Below are 23,158 nucleotides of genomic sequence, written 5' to 3' on the forward strand. Positions count from 1 at the left end.
GTTGCCAAGCTGCAAGAAGCTATGGAACAAATTAAGGAAGAACAGCAGAATCAAAACTGCATGCTCTGCAAATTGCTGAAGGAACAAGAGAAGTAGGGGCGTAAGCTACAGGAGTTGAAGCGCCAAAAGCTCTCCCTTGAAGGGTCAAATACCCCACAAGTTGAGGAAGCATCCACTTCTCAAAATCAAGGTTGTTGAGTCCTAACTCTGTGATAACCTCTATCATTAGGAGTCTATTTAAATTTTTGTTTTCTATTACTATTAGTCTTATCTTATATCTATTTTTGAGTCTTGTTCTTAATTCATGATTAATAAAATTTAAGGTTCATGTCTTAAAGCTATGAATGTCTTATTAATCCATCACCTCTCTTAAATGAAAAATGCTTTAATCACAAAAGAACAAGAAGTACAGGATTTCGAATTCATCTTTGAAACTAGTTAAATTAGTTTGATGTGGGGACAATACTTTTTGTTTTCTGAATGAATGCTTGAACAGTGCATATGTCTTTTGAATTTGTTGTTTTAAGAATGTTAAAATTGTTGGCTCTTGAAGGAATGATGGAAAAAGAGAAATGTTATTGAGGATCTGAAAAATCATAAAAATGATTCTTGAAGCAAGAAAAAGCAGTGAATACAAAAAAAAAAAGAGTAAAGAGAAAAATGAAAAAAAAAATTTTAAAGTTGTGATCCAAGGCAAAAAGAGTGTGCTTAAGAACCCTGGACACGTCTAATTGGGGACTCTAGCAAAGCTGAGTCACAATCTGAAAAGGTTCACCAAGTATGTGTCTGTGGCATGAATGTATCCGGTGGTAATACTGGAAGACAAAGTGCTTTGGGCCACAGCCAAGACTCATAAAGTAGCTATGTTCAAGAATCATCATACTTAACTAGGAGAATCAATAACACTATCTGAGTTCTGAGTTCCTATAGATGCCAATCATTCTAAACTTCAAAGGATAAAGTGAGATGCCAAAACTGTTCAGAAGCAAAAAGCTGCTAGTCCCGCTCATCTAATTGGAGCTAAGTTTCTATGATATTTTGGAGTCTATAGTATATTCTCTTCTTTTTATTCTAATTTGATTTTCAGTTGCTTGGGGACAAGCAACAATTTAAGTTTGGTGTTGTGATGAGCGGATAATTTATACGCATTTTGGCATTGTTTTTAGTATGTTTTTAATATATTTTAGTTAGTTTTTATTACATTTTTATTAGTTTTTAGTTAAAATTCACTTTTCTGGGCTTTACTATGAGTTTGTGTGTTTTTCTGTGATTTCAGGTATTTTCTGGCTGAAATTGAGGGACCTGAGCAAAAATCTGATTTAGAGGCTGAAAAGGACTGCAGATGCTGTTAGATTCAGACCTCCCTGCACTCGAAGTGAATTTTCTGGAACTACAGAAGCCCAATTGGTGCGCTCTCAATTGCGTTGGAAAGTAGACATCCTGGGATTTCCAGCAATGTATAATAGTCCATACTTTGCCTGAGATTTGATGGCCCAAACCGGCGTTGCAAATCAGCTTCAGAATTTCCGGCGTCTAACGCCGGAACAGGCACAAAAATTGGAGTTAAACGCCCAAACTGGCATAAAAGCTGGCGTTTAACTCCAGAAAAAGTCTCTACACATGAAAGCTTCAATGCTCAGCCCAAGCACACACCAAGTGGACCCCGGAAGTGAATTTTTACGTCATTTACTCATTTCTGTACACTCTAGGTTACTAGTTCACTATTAATAGGATCTTTTGACATTGTATCTGTACCTCATGACACTTTACACGTTTCTCATTGTATCTTCTACAGCATGAGTCTCTAAACCCCATGGTTGGGGGTGAGGAGCTCTGCTGTGTCTTGATGGATTAATGCAATTACTACTGTTTTTCATTCAATCACGCTTGCTTCTATTCTAAGATATCACTTGTTCCTAAACCTGATGAAGGTGATGATCCGTGACACTCATCATCATTCTCACCTATGAACGTGTGCCTGACAACCACCTCCATTCTACCTTAGATTGAGTAGATATCTCTTGGATTCCTTAATCAGAATCTTCGTGGTATAAGCTAGAATTGATGGCGGCATTCAAGAGAATCCGGAAGGTCTAAACCTTGTTCGTGGTATTCTGAGTAGGATTCAGGGATTGAATGACTATGACGAGCTTCAAACTTCTGAAGGCTGGGCGTTAGTGACAGACGCAAAAGAATAACTGGATTCTATTCGAACCTGATTGAGAACCGACAGATGATTAGCCGTGCTGTGACAAAGCGCGTAGAACATTTTCACTGAGAGGATGGGAGGTAGCCATTGACAACGGTGAAACCCTACATACAGCTTGCCATGGAAGGAGTCTTGCGTGCATAAAGAAGAAGACAGTAGGAAAGCAGAGATTCAGAAGATAGAGCATCTCCGAAACCTCAACCTGTTCTCCATTACTGCAAAACAAGTACTTATTTCATGTTCTTTTACTTTTCACAATTAAACCTGATAATTATTGATATCCTGACTAAGAGTTACAAGATAACCATAGCTTGCTTCAAGCCGACAATCTCCGTGGGATCGACCCTTACTCACGTAAGGTATTACTTGGATGACCCAGTGCACTTGCTGGTTAGTTGTGCGGGATTGCAAAAGTGTGATTGCAATTTCGTGCACCACTATCATATGAATCTTTGACTAACCTAAGTTCTCACCTAACACATGCACACACTCTATACAATTCTAAAATCAAGTCTAGCCATCTAACATCTCAGTTTTGCCTATTTTCACATACTCATATATCAATTTTAATTCCATCACATATGCATTGATTTTCTTATTTGAACTTAACAATTTTCTCTTTTTTTTCTTTTTCTCTTGTTTTATATATATATATATATATATATATATATATATATATATATATATATATATATATATATATGAAATCATAATAAATCAATGCATATGGTTTCTATAATTTCACACGAGTATACACCCAAATTCTCAATATTTGTCAATAAAAACAAAACACATTCTCATCAACCAAAGTTCTCACATTTTCCCATACTTATTTGACACACACTCACTATCTTAAGCAAACCAAAGATTCAAGTAGGACAATTACTTGTTTTTCCGCTTAAGGCTAGGGATGTGGTAATATAAAGAATAAAAGGGGGCTAAAAAGGCTCAATGTGGAAAACAAAGGTGAATGAAATGGTGGGCTATTTGGAATAAGTGAGCTATAATCAAATAATGGCCTCAATCATATAATTGCATTAATATACACTAAATAATGGACATATAGAGCGAAACAAACTAAAGATTACAATCATAGAAAAGAAAACACACAAGAATAAAAATCATGGTTAAATAATATAACCATACAATTAGGCTCAAAAACTCACTGGTTGTGTGTTCTTAGCTCAACAACCATGTTCCAAACTATATATATATCATGCAAGTTTCAAAAAGTTTTAACTCAAATCAATGTGAATCTTAAGTGTCCTTTCTAAGAAAAATGAAATCGTTGAAATTTTCAACAAATTGACTAACATTTATTATTATATATATACTAAATGAAATGTTGTGATTATGAAAAGCCAAAAGTTTTTTAGTTTACTCCTTATTTTCAATCAAACTGAATTCTCATATGCAAAAGGGTAAACTAAGCTCAATAATTCACATTTTTCCAAATCACAACTAAAAGTGCAATTCAACCTAAAAATATAAGATATATACAAGGCAAAGTGCACAATGCAACAAAGTAAAAATAAACAAAAGTACAACAAAATAAAAATGTGCAAGTACTAAAGAAATAAACAAAAATAAAAGCAAAATAAAACAAAAGTCTGAAGTGGTTTACCAAAATATAATCTGCCGGAGACGGCGACGTCCCCACACTTAAATCACAGCATCGTCCTCGATGTTCCTAAAATTAAGTCAGGGGATCGGGGTCAACGTCTGCCTCTCTATCATCGCCTGTTGCCGGATGTGCCTCTGGCTCTGTCAGCTGTAGCTGTGCAGTTGCCTATGGCTCCGTAGGGATCCCGTGCTGAGTCTCCTCCTGCTGGGTCTCCTCCTGCTCATCCTCCTCCAGTTCATCCTCCCCTTCCTCAGAGTGCTCCGAGGGTGTATCAGGCTAAGAGGGATGTTAGTATGCCCCGAAGTCACAATCAGCCTTAAGTGTGCATAACGTCGCTTGTTGCGACGCTCAGACTGCTCATAACGTCGTAACAAGCAATGCTCCATCTGATCCATGAGCTCAAAGAGGCGCTGCACAAGGCGGTAGACTAGCTGTGATGCATATGAAGGTGTTGATCGAGATGGTGCAGATGGTCCTGCTACAGCTGAAGAAGTAGTCGGCTCAATGGCTGCTTCTGTGGCTGCTCGGTCTCTGTGTTGGGCTACTGGGCAGTCACCAAACCAGTCACCCCAAGGGATAACCTTCTCCTTACTGTGAGCAGCTGGTGCTTCATCGCCCTGCTCCCAAGGTACCTCAACCCAGTGAACTAGCTGTGTGACCAAACAAGGGAATGGCAGGTTGCCTCTAACAGTAGCCCGGTACATGTATCTCCTGATGAGTCGCGGAAGGTACAGCTCCTTTCCCTCTGAGACACACCAAATCAAAACTATCATATCAGCTGGGACCTCAGTAGCGTGGGTACTAGGCATAACATAGGTGCATAGGATCTGCTGCCAGAACTTGGCCTCCTTTGTCAGATAATCGAACTTAATGCCATTCAGAGTCTCTTTCTTTGATCCTTACTCCCAAGGGGCATCAGGAAGGTCAACCGTGCGATGCACTGTATCCCAATCAAAGCTTATTGGTGCATGAAATTGTGATCACACTTTTCACAATTCTGGTACAACTAACCAGCAAGTGCACTGGGTCGTCCAAGCAATAAAACCTTATGCGAGTAAGGGTCGATCCCACAGAGATTGCCAACTTGAAGCAAGCTATGGTCATCATGTAAATCTTAGTCAGGCAGATTCAATTTGTTATGAGTTTTGATAATTGAAAGATAAATAAAACGTAAATTAAAATAATGGTACTTATGTAATTCATTAGTGGGAATTTCAGATAAGCGTTTGGAGATGCTTTGTTGCTTCTGAACCTCTGCTTTCCTATTGTCTTAATCCAATCATGCGTGCTCCCTTCCATGGCAAGCTGTATGATCCTCTCGGTAAAAATGGTCCAGCTACGATTTCTATACAGCTAATCAACTGTCGGATTTCTCGTCTCGGATGAAAAATACCAAGCACAGCTACCGCACGGTTAATCATCTGTCGGTTCTCACTTGTGTCGGAATAGGATCTCTCTATCCTTTTGCACACTGTCACTACGCCCAACATTCGTGAGTTTGAAGCTCGTCACAGTCATCCCTTCCCAGATCCTACTCAGAATACCATAGACAAGGTTTAGACTTTCCGGATCTCAGGAATGCTGCCAATTGGTTCTAGTCTATACCACGAAGGTTCTAACCTCACAGACTCGGTCCATGGATCAGAGACCCAAGAGACTATACTCCGGCTGTCGTCCAATGATTACGTTGAACATCATGTAGACCGCTTGTGGTTGTCAAGCACGCGGATCTTGGCTAAGCGAGCAATGAAGATAGTGGGTGATTGTCACGGATCACCCCTTCATTCTGACTTAACTGAATTAAGTACAAGAGTATATCTTGGAGAAGAAGTAAGCGTGAATTGAATGAGAAATAATAGTACTTGCATTAATTCATGAAGAACAGCAGAGCTCCGCACCTTAATCTATGAGGTGTAGAAACTCCACCGTTGAAAAATACATAAGAGAAAAAGGTCTAGGCATGGCCGAATGGCCAGCCTCACAAATGTGCAAAATGATCTAAAGTGATCAAAAAGCTCCTAACACAATAGTAAAAGGTGCTATTTATACTAAACTAGTTACTAGGGTTTATAGAAAATAAGTAACTAAGTGCAGATAGTGCAGAAATCCACTTTCGGAGCCTACTTGGTGTGTGCTTGGGTTGAGCATTGAGCTTTACATGTGCATAGGCATTTTCTGGAGTTAAACGCCAGCTTGGATGCCATTTTGGGCGTTTAACTCCAGTTTTGGTGCCAGTTTCGGCGTTTTACGCCAGAAAATGGTCTCTGGTGGGCGTTTGAACGTCAGTTTGAGCCATCAAATCTCGGGTAAAGTATGGACTATGTTGGAAAGCCCAAGATGTCTACTTTCCAACTCAGTTAAGAGCACGCCAATTGGACTTCTGTAGCTCCAAAAAATTCACTTCGAGTGCAGGAGGGTCATAATCCAACAGCATCTGCAGTCCTTTCTCAGCCTCTGAATCATACTTTTGCTCAGGTCCTTCAATTTCAGCCAGAAAATACCTGAAATTACAGAAAAACACACAAACTCATAGTAAAGTCTAGAAATGTGATTTTTGCATAAAAACTAATAAAAATATAATAAAAAGTAACTAAAACATACTAAAAACTATGTAAAAACAATGCCAAAAAGCATATAAATTATCCGCCTATCACTCATGCATTTAAAATCCTCCTCAGCTTGATGGAAGGCATCCTTACCACTAATCTTAGACTAAAAGTGGAGGATGTCCTCAATATCCTCCTCCGTAATCGGAATCTGCCTGTCTCTAATATGAACGGCATCAAGGGTCGCTCAATATAAATTGCAATAGAACTCCCGAACCCAAGACTTGTTCACTCGCACTAGCTCTCTGTCTAGAAATACCCAACCCCGATCCCTAATCTGAGGCTCAAAAAACTGCCTCAGATCGGAAGGTACATCTAGTTTCCTTTCCACAATGAGGTTTCGCTTATCAAGGTGCGGAAATCTAAGCTCACAGTATAGGTTGGCGAACTTATATGAGTTGGTAGAAGGTAAAGCTTGGTCAGCCTTGTCCTTCTCATCTAAGTTCCTCTCAAGTAAGTCTAAGGTCGCCGGCTCAGTGGATGGCTGTGACCTTTTCCTTTTACTAGAGGTGGCCTTGGCTTTGCCTTTCCCTCTGTCAGATATCCTGAAAAATAGAATTTACAGGATACAGAATATTAAATAAAGTAGAGAAAAGAAAAGCAGGTAAATAAGCAAACAGACAAAAAGCCAGAAACATAAAGGTATTGACCTAACTTGCAACAAAAATTAAGAATAGAAAAGAGGTTCAAAATCACTTGGTCAATCAAGGTTCTATTTGACACAAAATTTCGTCAAATAGTTCCTTGTTGCCATCAAACAAGTAATTCAGATAAAGGGAAGAAAAAAAGGGGTGGAAATGCTAGCCGACCAATTCATGAATTGAATTTGGCAGTAATCAAGTAGGTGTAAAGTCAAAATGTGCCAAATTCAGTTCACAATTGGAAATTGATAGCATAAATATTTTAGAAAAATTTGACAGCATTTCGGTAGTAAATTGAGCATTCTCAGATTAAAATAGCAGCAAACAACAACTCATATGAATTTAGAGAAATTCAAATAGATACAGTAAACAGTAAATTCATAGTATTCAGATAACATTAAGCTAGAGTAGCAGAGCAGCAATATGCAGCTCATATGAGTTCAAAATAATTCAGAAAAATCAGCAACTATAATTTCATATGAGCTGATATGCATATTCGAACAGAGCAGCCAATTTTAATCCATTAAGCCAAGTTTCATATGAAGGTATCTGATGAGCGGATAATTTATACGCTTTTTGGTATTATTTTTAGTATGTTTTTAGTATGTTTTAGTTAGTTTTTAGTATATTTTTATTAGTTTTTAGTTAAAATTCACTTTTCTGGACTTTACTATGAGTTTGTGTGTTTTTCTGTGATTTCAGGTATTTTCTGGCTGAAATTGAGGGACCTGAGCAAAAATCTGATTTAGAGACTGAAAAGAACTGCAGATGCTGTTGGATTCTGACCTCCCTGCACTCGAAGTGAATTTTCTGGAGCTAAAGAAGCCCAATTGGCGCGCTCTCAACGACGTTGGAAAGTAGACATCCTGGGCTTTCCAGCAATGTATAATAGTCCATACTTTGCCCGAGATTTGATGGCCCAAACCGGCGTTCCAAATCAGCTCAAAACTGCCCGGCGTTAAACGCCGGAACTGGCACAAGAATGGGAGTTAAACGCCCAAACTGGCACAAAAGCCGGCGTTTAACTCCAAGAAGGGTCTCTACATGAAAATGCTTCAATGCTCAGCCCAAGCACACACCAAGTGGGCCCGGAAGTGGATTTTTATGTCATTTACTCATTTTTGTAAACCTTAAGCTACTAGTTCTCTATAAATAGGACCTTTTGCTTTTGTATTAGGTATCTTTTGATCATTTTGTATCTTTGGATCATTTTCGATCTTAGGATCATCTTTGGACGTCTAGTTCTTATGTATTTTCAACGGTGGAGTTTCTACACACCATAGATTAAGGTTTGGAGCTCTGCTGTACCTCGAGTATTAATGCAATTACTATTGTTCTTCTATTCAATTCAGCTTGTTCTTATTCCAAGATATTCATTCGCACTCAAGAACTTGATGAATGTGATGATTATGTGACGCTCAGCATCATTCTCACTTATGAACGCGTGCCTGACAACCACTCCCGTTCTACAAGCAAACAAGGCTTGAATGTTTATCTCTTGGATTCTTTAATCGGAATCTTCGTGGTATAAGCTAGAATTGATGGTGGCATTCAAGAGAATCCGGATGGTCTAAACCTTGTCTGTGGTATTCTGAGTAGGATTCAATGATTGAATGACTGTGACGAGCTTCAAACTCCTGAAGGCTGGGCGTTAGTGACAGACGCAAAAGAATCAATGGATTCTATTCCAACCTGATTGAGAACCGACAGATGATTAGCCGTGCCGTGACAGGGTGCGTTGAACATTTTCACTGAGAGGACGGGATTGTAGCCACTGACACCGGTGATGCCCAACATACAGCTTGCCATGGAAAGGAGTAAGAAGGATTGGATGAAGACAGTAGGAAAGCAGAGAGACGGAAGGGACAAAGCATCTCCATACACTTATCTAAAATTCTCACCAATGAATTACATAAGTATCTCTATCTTTATGCTTTATTCATATATCATCCATAACCATTTGAATCTGCCTGACTAAGATTTACAAGGTGACCATAGCTTGCTTCATACCAACAATCTCTGTGGGATCGACCCTTACTCGCGTAAGGTTTATTACTTGGACGACCCAGTGCACTTGCTGGTTAGTTGTGCGAAGTTGTGTTTATGCCATGGTATTGAGCAACAAGTTTTTGGATTCATTACCGGGGATTATTTGAGTTGTGAAAAGTAGTGATCACAATTTCGTGCACCAAGTTTTTGGCGCCGTTGCCAGGGATTGTTGAGTTTGAACAACTGACGGTTCATCTTGTTGCTTAGATTAGGTATTTTTCAGAGTTTTTAAGAATGAATTCTAGTGTTTCAAGGTGATGTTCTTATCTTCACCAAAGCTAATTGATTCTCATCAATTTAGCTCTTGAATGCAATGTCCTGCTGAAGCTTGGCTAGCCATGTCTAATTTCTTTAGACTGAAGCTTTAGACTAACATTGCATGATTCCTGGAATTCTCATTAAGAATTTTGATATCTTTATTTTCTTCTTCCACTTAATTTTCGAAAAATCCAAAAAAAATTACAAAATCATAAAAACCAAAAATATTTCTTGTTTGAGTATAGAGTCTCATTTTAAGTTTGGTGTCAATTGCATGTTTCTGTTCTTCTTTCATTCATTCATGTGTCTTAAGTGATCTTCAAGATGTTCTTGATGATTGCCTTGCTCTGATCTTTGAATTCTCTTGACTTGAGTGTTTTGTTGTTTCTCATATGCATTCTCATTTGTTATTGTCAATAGTATACAAACTTCTAAGTTTGGTGTCTTGCATGCATTGTTATTTGATTTCAGTTGCATTTTGATTATTAAAAAAATCCAAATTTTTATTTGTGTTTTTTCAAGTCAATAATACAGGGAATTGAAGATTCAGAACATTCAGCAGAGGAATTACACAGAAAAAGCTGGGCGTTCAAAACGCTCAGTGAGGAAGGAAAACTGGCGTTTAAATGCCAGCCAGGGCACCTGGTTGGGCGTTTAACGCCCAAAAGGGTAGAGCTTTGGGCGTTAAACGCCAGAATGTGCACCATTCTGGGCGTTTAACGCCAGGATGGCACAAGAGGGAAGATTCTGTTTTTAATTCAAATTTTTTTCAAGTTTTCAAAATTTTTCAAAATCAAATCTTTTTCAAATCAAATCTTTTCAATCAAATCTTTTTCAAAATCAATTTCTTTCCTTTTTCAAAAATACTTGCTATCAATTAATGATTTGATTCAACATTTCAAGTATGTTGCCTTTTCTGTTGAGAAAGGTTTAATGTTTGAATCATATCTTTTCTTGTTAGCCAAGTCATTAATTTTTAAAATCAAATCTTTTTAAATTGTTTTTCAAATCATATCTTCTCAATCACATCTTTTTAAAACCATAACTTTTCAATCATATCTTCTTAATCATATCTTTTTCAAAATAGTTTTCAATCATATCTTTTTTATTTCTAATTTCAAAATCTTTTTCAAAAATCACTTGATTTTTTTTTTCAATCTTAGTTTTCGAAAATCAATTAGTATTTTTCAAAATGTTTTTAAAATCTTTTTAATTTATTTTCGAAAATTTCTTCCCCTCTTCTCACATCCTTCCATTTATGGACTAACACTCCTCCTCAATGCACAATTCGAACTCCATCATACTTGATAAGTTCGAATTTTCTACCTCCTCCTTCTATTTTTCTTTTCCTCTGACACCTCAAGGAATCTCTATACTGTGACATAGAGGATTCCATATTTTCTTGTTCTTTTCTCTTTCATATGAGCAGGAGCAAAGACAAAAGTATTCTTGTTGAGGCTGACCCTGAACCTGAAAGGACCTTGAAGCGAAAGCTAAGAGAAGCTAAGGCACAACTCTCTATAGAGGATCTAACAGAAATCTTCAAAGAAGAAGAACCCATGGCAGCCGAAAACAACAACAATGCCAACAATGCAAGGAAGGTGCTGGGTGACTTTACTGCACCTACTCCTGACTTCTATGGGAGAAGCATCTCTATCCCTGCCATTGGAGCAAACAAATTTGAGCTTAAGCCTCAATTAGTTTCTCTAATGCAACAGAATTGCAAGTTCCATGGACTTCCATTGGAAGATCCTCATCAGTTTTTAGCTGAATTCTTGCAAATCTGTGACACTGTCAAGACTAATGGGGTTGACCCTGAGGTCTATAGACTTATGCTATTCCCTTTTGCTGTAAGAGACAGAGCTAGGATATGGTTGGACTCACAACCTAAAGAAAGCCTGAACTCTTGGGAAAAGCTAGTCAATGCCTTCTTGGCAAAGTTCTTTCCACCTCAAAAATTAAGTAAGCTTAGAGTGGAAGTCCAAACCTTCAGACAGAAGGAAGGTGAATCCCTCTATGAAGCTTGGGAAAGATACAAACAATTGGTCAGAAAGTGCCCCTCTGACATGCTTTCTGAATGGAGCATCATAGGTATTTTCTATCATGGTCTGTCTGAACTGTCCAAGATGTCTTTGGATAGCTCTGCTGGAGGATCTCTTCATCTGAAGAAGACGCCTACAGAAGCTCAAAAGCTCATTGAAATGGTTGCAAATAACCAATTCATGTACACTTCTGAAAGGAATCCTGTGAACAATGGGACAAATCAGAAGAAAGGAGTTCTTGAGATTGATACTCTGAATGCCATATTAGCTCAGAACAAAATATTGACTCAGCAAGTCAATTTGATTTCTCAAAGTCTGTCTGGAATGTAAGCTGCACCGGGCAGTACTAAGGATGCTTCATCGGAAGAAGAAGCTTATGATCCTGAGAACCCTTCAATGGAAGAGGTGAATTACATGGGAGAACCCTATGGAAACACCTATAATTCTTCATGGAGAAATCATCCAAATTTCTCATGGAAGGATCAACAGAGACCTCAACAAGGTTTCAACAACAATAATGGTGGAAGAAACAGGTTTAACAATGGCAAGCCTTTTCCATCATCTTCTCAGCAACAAACAGAGAATTCTAAGCAGAGCCACTCTGACTTAGCAACCATGGTCTCTGATCTAATCAAAACCACTCAAAATTTCATGACCGAAACAAGGTCCTCCATTAGGAATTTGGAGGCACAAGTGGGACAGCTGAGCAAGAAAATTACTGAACTCCCTCCTAGTACTCTTCCAAGCAATACAGAAGAGAATCCAAAAGGAGAGTGCAAGGCCATTAACATGACCTACATGGCCAAACTTGGAGAGGAGGAAGAGGCAGTGAACGCCATTGAGGAAGACCTCAATGGGCGTCCACTGACCTCCAATGAGTTCCCTAATGAGGAACCATGGGAATCTGAGGCTCACACTGAGACCATAGAAATTCCATTGGATTTACTTCTGCCATTCATGAGCTCTGATGAGTATTCTTCCTCTGAAGAGGATGAGTATGTCACTGAAGAGCAAGTTGCTAAATACCTTGGAGCAATCATGAAGCTAAATGACAAGTTATTTGGTAATGAGACTTGGGAGAACGAACCTCCTTTGCTCACCAAAGAACTGGATGACTTGTCTAGGCAGAGATTACCTCAAAAGAGACAAGATCCTGGGAAGTTTTCAATACCTTGTACCATAGGCACCATGACCTTTAAGAAGGCTCTGTGTGATTTAGGGTCAAGTGTAAACCTCATGCCTCTCTCTGTAATGGAGAAGCTAGGGATCTTTGAGGTACAAGCTGCAAGAATCTCACTAGAGATGGCAGACAATTCAAGAAAACAAGCTTATGGACTTGTAGAGGATGTTTTGGTAAAGGTTGAAGACCATTACATCCCTGCTGATTTCATAGTCCTAGAGACTGGGAAATGCATGGATGAATCTATCATCCTTGGCAGACCCTTCCTAGCCACAGCAAAGGCTGTGATTGATGTGGACAGAGGAGAATTGATCATTCAAGTGAATGAAAAATCCCTTGTGTTTAAGGCTCAAGGATATCCCTCTGTCACCATGGAGAGAAGCATGAAGAGCTTCTCTCAAAATAGAGCCAAACAGAGCCCCCACAGTCAAACTCTAAGTTTGGTGTTGGGAGACCACAACCAACTTCTAAGTTTGGTGTTGAACCCCCACATTCAAACTCTAAGTTTGGTGTTGGGAGGTTCCAACATTGCTCTGAGTATCTGTGAGGCTCCATGAGAGCCCTCTGTCAAGCTACTGACATTAAAGAAGTGCTTGTTGGGAGGCAACCCAATGTTATATTTATCTATTTTCCTTTGTTATTTTATGTTTTCTGTAGGTTGATGATCATGAGAAGTGATGAGCGGATAATTTGTATACTTTTTGGCATTGTTTTTAGTATGTTTTTGGTATGATCTAGTTAGATTTTAGTATATTTTTATTAGTTTTTAGTTAAAATTCACTTTTCTGGACTTCACTATGAGTTTGTGTGTTTTTCTGTGATTTCAGGTATTTTCTGGCTGAAATTGAGGGACCTGAGCAAAAATCTGATTCAGAGACCAAAAAAAGGACTGCAGATGCTGTTGGATTCTGACCTCCCTGCACTCAAAGTGGATTTTCTGGAGCTACAGAAGCCCAATTGGCGCGCTCTCAACGGCGTTGGAAAGTAGACATCCTGGGCTTTCCAGCAATATATAATAGTCCATACTTTGCCCAAGATTTGATGGCCCAAACCGGCGTTCAAAGTCACCTCAAGAAATTCCAGCGTTAAACGCCGGAACTGGCACCCAAATGGGAGTTAAACGCCCAAACTGGCATAAAAGCTGGCGTTTAACTCCAAGACAAGTCTCTACACGAAATTGCTTCATTGCTCAGCCCAAGCACACACCAAGTGGGCCCGGAAGTGGATTTTTATGTCATTTACTCATTTCTGTACACCCTAGGCTACTAGTTTTCTATAAGTAGGACCTTGTACTATTGTATTTGACATCTTGGTAGCTATCTTTGAGTTTTATGCTATCTTAGATCATTGGGAGGCTGGCCATTCGGCCATGCCTAGACCTTATGCTTATGTATTTTCAACGGTGGAGTTTCTACACACCATAGATTAAGGTGTGGAGCTCTGCTGTACCTCGAGTATTAATGCAATTACTATTGTTCTTCCATTCAATTCCGCTTGTTCTTTGTCCAAGATATCACTTGTTCTTCAACATGATGAAGGTGATGATTGACGTCCATCACCATTCTCACTCATGAACAAAGTGACTGACAACCACTCTTATTCTACACGCATCTGAGGCTTAGTGAATATCTCTTGGATTCTTTAATCAGAGTCTTCGTGGTATAGGCAGGACCTGATGGCAGCATTCAAGAGAATCCGGAAGGTCTAACCTTGTCTGTGGTATTCTGAGTAGGATTCAATGACTGAATGACTATGACGTGCTTCAAACTCCTGAGGGCGGGGCGTTAGTGACAGACGCAAAAGAATCACTGGATTCTATTCCGGCCTGATTGAGAACCGACAGATGAATTCCGCTATGACCGTGACAGGGGCATATGCAATCGCTTTCAATGAGAGGATGGGAGGTAGCCACTGACAATGGTGAAACCCTACACGAGCTTGCCATGGAAAGGAGTAAGAAGGATTGGATGAAGGCAGTAGGAAAGCAGAGAGACGGAAGGGAAGGCATCTTCATGCGCTTATCTGAAGTTCCTACCAATGAATTACATAAGTATCACTATCTTTATCTTTTATGTTATTTTCGTTCATCATCATATACATTTGAGTTTGCCTGACTAAGATTTACAAGATGACCATAGCTTGCTTCAATAGCAACAATCTCCGTGGGATCGACCCTTACTCACGTAAGGTATTACTTGGACGACCCAGTGCACTTGCTGGTTAGTTGTGCGAAGTTGTAGTGATCACAATTTCGTGCACCAAGTTTTTGGCACCGTTGCCGGGGAATTAAATGTCCTAACTACGGTTTCGCATTTATTCCCTGCAATAACAGTGCCAAGTTTTGATCCGGCAACAACACCAAGTTTTTGGCGCCGTTGCCGGGGATTGTTCAAGTCTTGAGCAAGCTTTTGGTAACAATGCCTGAGATTGTTCAGTTTGGACAACTGACGGTTCATCTTGTTGCTTAGATTAGGTATTTATTTTTTTTTCGAAATCCTTGAAGATGAATTCTAGAGTTTCATGATGATTTGTTGAAATCTGGCTGGCTGAGAAGCCATGTCTAATCTGATTGGACCGAGGTTTCAACTTATCACCACAAGAGCTTGTTGATTTTCATCAATTTTGCTTTTGGAGCAGTGATCTGCTAAGGCTTGGCTGACCTTTGGTCATGTCTAGTGTTTTGGACCGAAGCTTTCTTTGAAAGCTTGGCTGGCTGTGAAGCCATGTCTAATTCCTGGACCGGAGTCTTAGACTAGCATTGCAATGATTCCTGGAATTCTCATTAAGAATTTTGATATCTTTTTCCACTTAATTTTCGAAAAACACAAAAAAATTTACAAAATCATAAAAACCAAAAATATTTGATGTTTCTTGCTTAAGTATAGTATCTCATCTTAAGTTTGGTGTCAATTGCATGCATTCATTCATGTGTCTTAAGGATCTTCAAATAATTCTTGATGATTTCTTACTCTGATCTTTGAATTCTTTTGGCTTGAGTGTTTATGTGTCTCATATAGTGTCAGTAGTATACAAACTGCTAAGTTTGGTGTCTTGCATGCATTGTTAATTGATTCTTGTTGCATTTTGATTATTAAAAATCCAAAAATATTTTTAATTTGTGTCTTTTCAAGTTAATGATACAAAGAATTGAAGATTCAGAACATACTGCAGAGGAATTATACAGAAAAAGCTGAGCATTCAAAAATGCCCAGTGAAGAAGGCAGACTGGCGTTTAAACGCCAGCCAGGGTACCTGGTTGGGCGTTTAACGCCCAAAGAGGTAGCATTTTGGGCGTTAAATGCCAGAATGTATACCATTCTGGGCGTTTAACGCCAGGATGGTGCTAGGGGGAAGATTTTGTTTTCAAATCAATTTTTTTTTCAAGTTTTCAAAGTTTTTCAAAATCAAATCTTTTTCAAATCATATCTTTTCAATCAAATGTTTTCAAAATTAATTTCTTTCCTTTTTCAAAGATACTTACTAACAATTAATGATTTGATTGAACATCACAAGATTGTTGCCTTTTCTGTTGAGGAAGGTTTTATGTTTGAATCATATCTTTTCTTGTTAGGCAAGTCACTAATTTTCAAAATCAAATCTTTTAAAATTGTTTTCAAAACATATCTTTTAAAATTGATTTCAAATCATATCTTCTCAATCACATCTCTTTAAAACTAATCATATCTTTTTAACCTCATCTCTTTTTCAAATAGTTTTCAATCAAATCTTCTTAACTTCTAATTTCAAAATCTTTTTCAAAAATCACTTGATTTCTTTTTTACTTTGAATTTTCGAAAATTATCAATCAAATTTTCAAAATGTTTTCAAAATCTTTTAATTGAATTTTCGAAAATCCTCTTCCCTCCTCCTCACATCCTTCTATTTATGGAGTACTACTCCTTCTTAATGCACAATTCGAACCTTATCTAATTAAAGTTCGAATTCTTCTTCTCCTTCTTCTTTCTATTTCTCTTTTCCTCTGACACCTCAAGGAATCTCTATACTGTGACATAGAGGATTCCACATTTTCTTGTTCTCTTCTCTTTCTTATGAGCAGGAGCAGAGACAAAGGCATTCTTGTTGAAGCTGACCCTGAGCCTGAAAGGACCTTGAAGTGAAAGCTAAGAGAAGCCAAGGCACAACTCTCTTTAGAGGACCTGACCGAATTCTTCAAGGAAGAAGAACCCATGGCAGCCGAAAACAACAACAATGCCAACAATGCAAGGAAGGTGCTGGGTGACTTCACTGCACCTACTCCTGATTTCTATGGGAGAAGCATCTCTATCCCTGCCATTGGAGCAAACAACTTTGAGCTTAAGCCTCAATTAGTTTCTCTAATGCAACAGAATTGCAAGTTCCATGGACTTCCAATGGAAGATCCTCATCAGTTTTAGCTGAGTTCCTGCAAATCTGTGACACAGTCAAGACTAATGGGGTAGACCCTGAGGTCTATAGACTGATGCTATTCCCTTTTGCTGTAAGAGACAGAGCTAGAATATGGTTGGATTCTCAACCTAAAGAAATCCTGGACTCTTGGGAAAAGCTAGTCAATGCCTTCTTGGCAAAGTTCTTTCCACCACAAAGATGGAGTAAGCTTAGAGTGGAAGTCCAAACCTTCAGACAGAAGGATGGAGAATCCCTCTATGAAGCTTGGGAAAGATACAAACAATTAATCAGAAGATGTCCCTCAGACATGCTTTCTGAATGGAGCATCATAGGTATTTTCTATGATGGTCTCTCTGAACAATCCAAGATGTCTTTGGATAGCTCTGCTGGAGGATCTCTTCATCTGAAGAAGACGCCTACAGAGGCTCAGGAACTAATTGAAATGGTTGCAAATAACCAATTCATGTACACTTCTGAAAGGAATCCTGTGAACAATGGGACTAGTCAGAAGAAAAGAGTTCTTGAGATTGACACTCTGAATGCCATACTGGCTCAGAACAAGATATTGACTCAACAAGTCAATTTGATTTCTCAAAGTCTGTCTGGAATGCAAAATGCACCTGGCAGTACTAAGGAAGCTTCATCTGAGGAAGAAGCTTATGATCCTGAGAATCCTTCAATGGAAGAGGTGAATTACCTAGGAGAACCCTATGGAAACACCTACAATTCTTCATGGAGAAATCACCCAAATTTCTCATGGAAGAATCAAGAGAGACCTCAACAAAGTTTCAATAATAATAATGGTGGAAGAAACAGGCTTGGCAATAACAAGCCTTTTCCATCATCTTCTCAGCAACAAACAGAGAGTTCTAAGCAGAATACCTCTGACTTAGCAACAATGGTCTCTGATCTAATAAAGACCACTCAAAGTTTCATGAATGAAACAAGGTCCTCCATTAGGAATTTGGAAGGACAAGTGGGTCAGCTGAGCAAGAAAATTACTGAACTCCCTCCTAATACTCTCCCAAGTAATACAGAAGAAAATCCAAAAGGAGAGTGCAAAGCCATAACCATGGCCGAATTCTGGGAGGAAGGAGAGGAGGTGGACGCCACTGAGGAAGACCTCAGTGGGCGTGCACCAACCTCCTCTGAGTTCCCCAATGAGGAACCATGGGAATCTGAGGCTCAAAATGAGACCATAGAGATTCCATTGGACTTACTTCTGCCATTCATGAGCTCTGATGAGTATTCTTCCTCTGAAGAGGATGAGTATGTCACTGAAGAGCAAGTTGCTAAATATCTTGGAGCAATCATGAAGCTAAATGACAAGTTATTTGGAAATGTGACTTGGGAAGATGAATCTTCTTTGCTCACCAAAGAACTGGATGACTTGTCTAGGCAGAAACTGCCTCAAAAGAGGCAGGATCCTGGGAAGTTTTCTATACCTTGTACCATAGGCACCATGACCTTCAAGAAGGCCTTGTGTGACTTAGGGTCAAGTGTAAACCTCATGCCCCTCTCTGTAATGGAGAAATTAGGGATCCTTGAGGTGCAAGCTGCAAGAATCTCATTGGAGATGGCAGACAACTCAAGAAAACAAGCTCATGGACTTGTAGAGAACGTTTTGGTTGAGATTGAAGACCATTACATCCCTACTGATTTCATAGTCCTAGAGACTGGAGAGTGCATGGATGAAACCATCATCCTTGGCAGACCCTTCCTAGCCACAGCAAAGGCTGTGATTGATGTTGATAGAGGAGAGTTGATCATTCAAGTGAATGAAGAATCCTTGGTGTTTAAGGCTCAAGGACATCCCTCTATCATCATGGAGAAGAAGCATGAAGCTTCTCTCAAAACAGAGCCAAGCAGAGCCCCCACAGTCAAACTCTAAGTTTGGTGTTGGGAGGCCACAACCAAACTCTAAGTTTGGTGTTGAACCCCCACATTCAAACTCTAAGTTTGGTGTTGGAGGTTCCAACACGGTTCTGAGCATTTCTGAGGCTCCATGAGAGTCCTCTGTCAAGCTAATGACATTAAAGAAGCGCTTGTTGGGAGGCAACCCAATGTTTTATAGTTAACTACTTTCTTTTGTTATTTTATCTTTTTTGTAGGTTGATGATCATAAGAAGTCACAAAACAATGAAAAAGCAAAACAGAATGAAAAACAGGAAGAAAAACAGCACACCCTGGAGGAAGAAGCTGCTGGCATTTAAACGCCAGTAAGCCTAGCAGTTGGGCGTTTAACGCCCAGTCTGGCACCATTCTGGGCGTTTAACGCCAGAAAGGGGCACCAGACTGGCGTTAAACGCCAGAAAAGGGCAAGAACCTGGCGTTAAACGCCAGGAATGGGCATCAGCCCGGCGTTTAACGCCAGAAATGCCTCAAAACGTGATTTTGAGTGACATTTGGTGCAGGGATGACTTTTCCTTGACACCTCAGGATCTGTGGACCCCACAGGATCCCCACCAACCCAACCACTCTCTCTTCTTCTTCACCCATTCACCAATCACCTCAACACCTCTTCCCCAAAAAAAAAACCCTTCACCTATCAAATCCCATCTTTCTCTTCACCACTCACATCCATCCCTCATAAAACCCCACCAACCTCACCCTTCAAATTCAAACCACTTTCCCTCCCAAACCCACCCATAATGGCCGAACCATTACCCCCCCTCTCTCCTATATATACCCTTCTTCAACCCTTCATTTTCACACAACCTAAACACCACCATCTCCCTCTTCTTCATTTCTTCTTCTTCTACTCTCTTCTTTCTTCCTTTGCTCGAGGACGAGCAAACATTTTAAGTTTGGTGTGGTAAAAGCGTTGCTTTTTCATTTTTCCATAACCATTATGGCATCCAAGGCCGGAGAAACCTCTAAAAAGAGGAAAGGGAAGGCAAAAGCTTCCACCTCCGAGTCATGGGAGATGGATAGATTCCTCTCAAGGGTGCATCAAGTCCACTTCTATGAAGTTGTGGCCTTGAAGAAGGTGATCCCCGAGGTCCCCTTTTCACTCAAAAAGGGTGAATATCCAGAGATCCGCCATGAGATCCGAAGAAGAGGTTGGGAAGTTCTTACTAACCCCATTCAACAAGTCAGAATCTTGATGGTTCAAGAGTTCTATGCCAATGCATGGATCACCAAGAACCATGATCAAAGTATGAACCCGGATCCAAAGAATTATCTTACTATGGTTCGGGGGAAATACTTGGATTTTAGTCCGGAGAGTGTGAGGGTGGCGTTCAACTTGCCTATGATGCAAGGAGATGAGCATCCTTATACAAGAAGGGTCAACTTTGATCAAAGGTTGGACCAAGTCCTCACAGTTATATGTGAAGAGGGCGCACAATGGAAGAGAGATTCAAGAGGCAAACCGGTTCAATTAAGAAGGCATGACCTCAAACCCGTGGCTAGAGGATGGTTAGAGTTCATACAACGCTCAATCATTCCCACTAGCAACCGGTCCGAAGTTACTCTAGACCGGGCCATCATGATCCATAGCATCATGATTGGAGAGAAGTGGAAGTTCATGAGGTCATAGCCCAAGAACTCTACAAGGTGGCGGATAAGTCCTCTACCTTAGCAAGGTTAGCCTTTCCTCACCTCATTTGTCACCTCTGTTATTCAGTTGGAGTTGACATAGAGGGAGACATCCCCATTGATGAGGATAAGCCCATCACCAAGAAAAGGATGGAGCACACAAGAGACCCCTCTCATCAAGAGATCCCTGAGATGCCTCAAGGGATGCACTTTCCTCCACAAGACTATTGGGAGCAAGTAAACACCTCCCTAGGAGAACTAAGTTCCAACATGGGACAACTAAGGGTGGAGCATCAAGAACACTCCATTCTCCTCCATGAAATTAGAGAAGATCAAAGAATCATGAGAGAGGAGCAACAAAGACAAGGAAGAGACATTGAGGAGCTCAAGCACTCCATAGGATCTTTAAGAGGAAGAAAGAGCCACCATCACTAAGGTGGACCCGTTCTTTAATTTCCTTGTTCTTTATTCTTCTGTTTTTTCGAAATTTGTGCTTTATGTTATCTATGTTTGTGTCTTGTGATCATTAGTGTCTTTAGTGTTTATGCCTTAAAGTTATGAATGTCCTATGAATCCATCACCTTTCTTAAATAAAAACGTGCTTAAATAAAAAGGAAAAGAATTGCATGAATTTTGAATTTTATAACAGTTTAATTATTTTGATGTGGTGGCAACACTTTTGTTCTCTGAATGTATGCTTGAACAGTGCATATGTCTTTTGAATTTGTGGTTCATGAATGTTGGCTCTTGAAAGAATGATGAAAAAGGAGACATGTTACTGAGGATCTGAAAAATCATAAAAATGATTCTTGAAGCAAGAAAAAGCAGTGAAAAAAAAATGAAAAAAAAAAGGGAAAGAAAAAAGAAAAAGAAAGAAATAAAGTTGTGATCCAAGACAATAAGAGTGTGCTTAAGAACCCTGGACACCTCTAATTGGGGACTTTAGCAAAGCTGAGTCACAATCTGAAAAGGTTCACCCAATTATGTGTCTGTGGCATGTATGTATCCGGTGGTAATACTGGAAGACAGAGTGCTTTGGGCCACAGCCAAGACTTAATAAGTAGCTGTGTTCAAGAATCATCATACTTAACTAGGAGAATCAATAACACTATCTGGATTCTGAGTTCCTAAAGAAGCCAATCATTCTGAGTTGCAAGGGATAGAGTGAGATGCCAAAACTATTCAGAGGCAAAAAGTTAAAAGCCCCGCTCATCTAATTAATACTGATCTTCATAGATGTTTTTGAAATTCATTGCATATTCTCTTCTTTTTATCTTAATTAATTTTCAGTTGCTTGGGGACAAGCAACAATTTAAGTTTGGTGTTGTGATGAGTGGATAATTTGTATACTTTTTGGCATTATTTTTAGTATGTTTTTGGTATGATCTAGTTAGATTTTAGTATATTTTTATTAGTTTTTAGTTAAAATTCACTTTTCTGGACTTCACTATGAGTTTGTGTATTTTTCTGTGATTTCAGGTATTTTCTGGCTGAAATTGAGGGACCTGAGCAAAAATCTGATTTAGAGACCAAAAAAAGGACTGCAGATGCTGTTGGATTCTGACCTCCCTGCACTCAAAGTGGATTTTCTGGAGCTACAGAAGCCCAATTGGCGCGCTCTCAACGGCGTTGGAAAGTAGACATCCTGGGCTTTCCAGAAATATATAATAGTTCATACTTTGCCCAAGATTTGATGGCCCAAACCGGCGTTCAAAGTCACCTCAAGAAATTCCAGCGTTAAACGCCGGAGCTGGCACCCAAATGGGAGTTAAACGCCCAAACTGGCATAAAAGCTGGCGTTTAACTCCAAGACAAGTCTCTACACGAAATTGCTTCATTGCTCAGCCCAAGCACACACCAAGTGGGCCCGGAAGTGGATTTTTATGTCATTTACTCATTTCTGTACACCCTAGGCTACTAGTTTTCTATAAGTAGGACCTTGTACTATTGTATTTGACATCTGGTAGCTATCTTTGAGTTTTGCTATCTTAGATCATTGGGAGGCTGGCCATTCGGCCATGCCTAGACCTTATGCTTATGTATTTTCAACGGTGGAGTTTCTACACACCATAGATTAAGGTGGGAGCTCTGCTGTACCTCGAGTATTAATGCAACTATTGTTCTTCCATTCAATTCCGCTTGTCTCTGTCCAAGATATCACTTGTTCTTCACATGATGAAGGTGATGATTGACGTCCATCACCATTCTCACTCATGAACAAAGTGACTGACAACCACTCTGTTCTACACGCATCTGAGGCTTAGTGAATATCTCTTGGATCTTTAATCAGAGTCTTCGTGGTATAGGCAGGACTGATGGCAGCATTCAAGAGAATCCGGAAGGTCTAACCTTGTCTGTGGTATTTGAGTAGGATTCAATGACTGAATGACTGTGACGTGCTTCAAACTCCTGAGGGCGGGGCGTTAGTGACAGACGCAAAAGAATCACTGGATTCTATTCCGGCCTGATTGAGAATCGACAGATGAATCCGCTATGACCGTGACAGGGGCATATGCAATCGCTTTCAATGAGGATGGGAGGTAGCCACTGACAATGTGAAACCTACGAGCTTGCCATGGAAAGGAGTAAGAAGGATTGGATGAAGGCAGTAGGAAAGCAGAGA

At 39.7% G+C, this 23,158-nt stretch overlaps 1 non-coding gene across 1 annotated transcript; it reads right to left on the reverse strand.

The window, feature by feature from the left end:
- Positions 1-17,200: 17,200 nt before the first annotated feature.
- LOC130942552 (small nucleolar RNA R71) lies at positions 17,201-17,308 on the reverse strand. The gene has a single exon (XR_009071120.1). It is a non-coding gene; the product is annotated as a small nucleolar RNA R71 (small nucleolar RNA).
- Positions 17,309-23,158: the final 5,850 nt, after the last annotated feature.

Source organism: Arachis stenosperma, chromosome 7, assembly GCF_014773155.1.
Source record: "Arachis stenosperma cultivar V10309 chromosome 7, arast.V10309.gnm1.PFL2, whole genome shotgun sequence".
Classification (NCBI taxonomy): domain Eukaryota; kingdom Viridiplantae; phylum Streptophyta; class Magnoliopsida; order Fabales; family Fabaceae; genus Arachis; species Arachis stenosperma.